Source organism: Cibotium barometz, chromosome 37, assembly GCF_041138505.1.
Source record: "Cibotium barometz isolate CiBa-2024 chromosome 37, ASM4113850v1, whole genome shotgun sequence".
In the NCBI taxonomy this organism is placed as follows: domain Eukaryota; kingdom Viridiplantae; phylum Streptophyta; class Polypodiopsida; order Cyatheales; family Cibotiaceae; genus Cibotium; species Cibotium barometz.
Window position 1 is genome coordinate 49,136,124 of NC_141082.1, and position 4,969 is coordinate 49,141,092.

The 4,969-nt window shown below is 43.6% G+C and overlaps 1 pseudogene across 1 annotated transcript; it reads left to right on the forward strand.

The window, feature by feature from the left end:
* Positions 1-736: 736 nt before the first annotated feature.
* On the forward strand, positions 737-1,462 carry LOC147617356 (glycine-rich RNA-binding protein 4, mitochondrial pseudogene; annotated as a pseudogene). Its single transcript, XR_015262411.1, has one exon. The product of XR_015262411.1 is annotated as a glycine-rich RNA-binding protein 4, mitochondrial pseudogene (transcript).
* The last annotated feature ends 3,507 nt before the right edge of the window (positions 1,463-4,969 follow it).

Here is a 4,969-nt window from a genome sequence, read left to right on the forward strand (position 1 = left end):
GGTCCTTGTTTCCATTAGACGAGGTCCTTGGTTCAAATCTGCATGGGCCCCAACATTTTAGCAGTGTCCCCTCATTGGTTTCCCCGCCCCTTTGAGCCACCTTGAGAGGACAGACACTTTTTGGAAAAACTTGTCCGTGACTCGTCCACGTGATCCACATGGACCTTCAGCTTTGTTCGTCCACCAAAGCCCATCTTGGAGTTTGATTGGAGGGGGCTGTTGGGACAACAGACATGTGTAAATCCTCCCTAACTAACGTTTAGGAAATATTTTTGAGTGAACTTGACACGAATACTTCTCACCATCTGTTGAAGAGGAAAATGCAATTTTGAACAAGCATTTTCTTCATATTTTCATCCAATTACTACTATTTTTTGAAAAATTGGAGAAAACATTTTTCTTTCTCCTCTTAAGATAAGGCGGATTTTAAGAAGTTGAGTAGGCTCTAAGGCCCGTTACACATACTCCACCGCCCATGTATGGGCGGGGGAGATGGTCGGACCATGAATTCTGGGCGGTGGATACTCCCACCACATTAGCATGGGCAGGCAGGGTATGGCGATGTGTAATCGGTCTACGATGAAGCGAACCGGTCTTTTCCCGAACCCTGCCCGTAGCTATCTATCTCTCTGTGCCCGGGTTGTAATGTCCGCGGACAAATTCTTTGTATTACAATCTCGTGTCATGACCGCCGCCCGCTTGTGAAAAGACAGTAAAACCCTAGTTCTTGAGGCGGCAAGGAAAACCCTCATCTTTTCTTCTACTTGTCCTCTCAGTTTAGATTCCTCTGCGCTCTTCCTCCTGTTGTTATTGCAATCCATCGTCATGGCGCAAGCCAGACGCACACTCCTTTGCGGCTTCTCGCAGGTGCTAACTAAATCTCTTCCTTCTTCTTACGCCTTGACGCGTGCTTTCTCTGATGCCAAGCTTTTTGTCGGAGGCTTATCATTCAGAACGTCAGAGGACGGGCTGAGAGAAGCCTTCGCGGCACACGGCGAGGTGAGCGACGTGAGGATCATAACGGATCGCGAGACGGGAAGGTCCCGAGGGTTCGGTTTCGTGTCGTACTATAACGAGTCGGATGCAGAGACTGCTCTGTCGAAGCTGCAGGGCCACAATTTGGACGGGAGGGCGATAAGGGTGGACCGCGCCTCGGCTCGTCCGCCGCCGCCAAGGCCTCCCATGGGCGGGGGCTTCGGCGGAGGAATGGGCGGTGGATTCTCAGGGCTCAACGACCCTCCTGAGCCTCCCGTGGATGAGGATTGGGGCTCCATTCCTTCTTTGAATGCGGAGACGCCTGGTGGTAGTTCTTCTGGAGACTCGGATTATAAATAATCGCTAGCAAGGTTTTGTATGCAGCGTCCAGAGCAGTGCTGGTAATTTTGTCTACCTTCTACACGAAGGCCCTGCATGGATACTTTTGTAATTGTTTTCCTTCTTTACACGGATGATGATTTAGGTCTGAGGTGATCTCAAGTATTAATGTTTGAATTTGTGGGCTATACAGTCACACATTTCACGTTATCAATCCATGCTTTAGGACTGTTTTCAGAACGAATCATGTAGAAATATTCCAAGTGTGTTCTTCATCTACTGAGGTCAATGCTGGGCGTTTGATGAATAACCATCTGCTCAAGTTAGTGTGGACTTTTTAGGCTTAACTGCTACCATGGCTTCATCTAGAAGAAGACACAACCTATAAGGGTTGATCATGGTATCTTATCCAGTAGCAGAGCTTTAATCCCCTTCTTGCAAGAAGCTTTAAGAATAGCTAGAGTAGTTACAGTTATTAAAAGTGACATCAAAACTGTTAATGTGGTAATGTTGATGAGTGTGATGATGGCATCTATGTTGATCGAGTGTGTGGATGGTATGTTGTCTGTCTTTGTACGTAGTTTAAGGTGGAGCAGGGCGTGTACTGTGGAAATGCTCCCTCATCTGATTGCTATATAGAGTTGATTTCTAGTTGGATGGCTATAGATGAAGCTTCTGCTTCTTACTTTATTTGTAGTTTAAGGTGGAGTGCTCCCTTTGGAGGGCTTGTACTGTGGAAATGCTACCACAACTGATTGCAATATCGAGTTCATTTCTAGTTGGATGGCTATAGATGAAGCTTCTGCTTCTTACCTTTACGAAAGTTATGAGGCTTTTGTTGGTTGTGGTTTGTTCAAAGTTTTACTTGTTTACCAAGTTGATTCAGGGGGCTGCATAGCAGCACTGTAGGGGGGTAAGTGGACATCAACAGATTCAAAAGCATAAGATGTGCTCCCAATTTAATTATTTAGTAATTAACTAACGTGTAGTTAAAACCCAGAGTCTAGAGGCAATGGAATAGAAACTAACCCATTCAGTGACAGCTCAAGGGTCTGGAATTCTTGGAAGTCCCTCAAATTAGGGGTCATTGCCAGGGGATGTGGAAGACGTGATGGTTGCAACAAGTAGATTATCATCACGTGGGAGAATCTTAGAATCTCTAAATTTTGCATCTGTATTTTTTTGCACCCTGTAGAGAAATGTGATGAGTGCTGCAGAAAGCAGCAGCCTTAGCTAGTCTTGAGTGAGGTGAAATGCAGGCAAGACACCTCAATTTGAGGTAGACGTGTGCTAAGGAGTTTCATCGTTTTCAGCAGCAGGTTGATGAAAGGGAAACTTCTCAAGACATAGAGACTTATAGCATGAGTGGTAACTGCTACCAGCATTCGGGGGGCTCTTAAGACTTGACTGATGGAGCACTCAATCACTACTAGGAGCCCTTGGTGTTCCATGGCACTTCTAGCATATGCTGCAACACTGCATTATTCTTATCCATATCCTGTTTACCCTTGATCAGTTCCAGCTCTTGCGCTTGTGATGGGAGGTTTGATTCTAGAGATGCTTAGAACAGTGCTGGATATAAGTTTGAGGAGGGGCCCTTGGATTTACCAGCAGAATAGCCAATGTGGAGGCTGCTCTTTCAATGAGTTTGTCCAATTCTTCTGTTGGTTGTGGCTGAGTTTGGTGAGTGAGTTGTTGTAGTTGAATAATGGGCATCCTCTTTACTTCAACCATTTAATCATGGTCACTACTCTTGCACAATCCTTGCCTCTTGGAAGTTGTACATGCCTTCTGGCTGCCATCTTTGTAGCAGTGTGCATTTCAAGTTTTGCCTTTGTGAGGTCATCTTGAGCTTTTACTGGATTTGTATGTGCTTCTAGCATCACCACATCGTGGTGGCTTGTAAGCATGTTCTCCTTTTCTTCATGTGCCTGTGCTAGCTTATCTCGTGATGTCTTCATAGCTTTGCTTTTATTGCTCAGCTACCTATTGGGTGAGGTTTGCGACTCGGGTTTCCAGTTCTGGGAATCTCTTTTCATAGGCCGTGACTTTGCCCTCGGCCTTGGTGAGGCTTGCCTACATTATATCTAGCTTGCCTTGTTCAAGTCTGAGGTCTGTTCCGAACTTCACTTGGGCTGCCATTGTATCTTGCTTGCTTCATGGATTTGATTGTAGGTTTTGATCTTGCATTAGCTTTTTCGTCTCCCCTTGTGTTTTGTGAGAGAGAACCCATATATATCTTGTTGCGTTTGTAGAGCTCTCCCTTCACCCCATTGCTTTTCGCTGTGACAATGGAGTGAGGACACGATGGACGAGCTAGCGCACCCACATTGAGAAGTTATGTTTGTGGCTTTTAGACAAGATCCAATGACACATACTTCGGCAAGGCTACATATTTGGCATAATTGTCGGGGACTACCCTTGACTTGGACATATTTGGCATCACTGTCGGGGACTACACTAAGGCTTAGCTTTGTTTTTTCGTCCATTCCTATTGGGACTACCCAATAGTGTCTGGTGTTGATTAGGAAATTACATTCCGAAAAACATGCAGTTTTGGAGCCATTGGATGTTTTTGTTTACTGCTTTTGATTTTTCTTTGAAGTTTATAAGCATTAGGGCATTCTATCATCATATATAGGTAAGATAAAACTCTAGTTCTTTGGTGATTACCCAAGTGAAGGAGAGCTTGCTCAATTTATAGGCTACCAAGAGATTACCACCTAGACTCGCTTTCATCTCCACCTCTCCTTGATTTACTCCAATAGGGAGGGTGCCTTGATCAGTGTGGAGAATCGCCACCTAGCCTCTGATGTGTCACATTTCTAGCATATTACTAGAACTTTAAATCAAAAAATCCTCTAATGATTAAGGTAACCATACACCATACTATATATGGATGTAGATCACACAAACTAACACCCTCTCTTGATCTACATACATGTCATGCATGATGTGTATATCAGAAAGAAGACAACTATTATCATATAGGATCTTGGTAGGACTCTTGGTTACTAGTGATGGTGAGCAAAACAAAAATTCCCATTGGCCATAAAGGTATCCACTATGCAGTACAAAAAATATCCACTAAGGATACTCAACACGTGCTACAAAATCGTAGCAACACATTGTATAATCAGAATCAATGGTGATGTCGGACTCATTAGCTACATCTTTCCCTTTGTCCTTGACCTTCTTTTTTTCTTTATCTTTCTCCTTGCCTTCACCCTCGTCCTTCTTCCTTTTGTAGTAGGCTTTGATCATGTGTCCTTTCTTCTTACAGTAGAAGCATGTCCTTGTAGCCTTCTTCTTTTTCTTTCAATGACAAAACACATTGATTAACATAAAGACAAGAGAGCATGATTTCCACTAAGGATCACACAAGATTATATTAACCAATAAGGGCTACACCTCTAAGCACTCTCTAATCACACACAAGTAACATACAACTTGCTCAATTTATAGACTACTAACAGATTGCCACCTAGGCCCAAACCTTAAATCAAATAATTAAGGTGACCATACACCATAATATATGGATATAGATCACACAAACTAACACATGTGAGCTTGGAGACGCGAGTCTAGAGATAGGTATACCTAACATTATGTACATACCAATTATTAGTGTCCATGTCCTTACAAGATTTTCTTG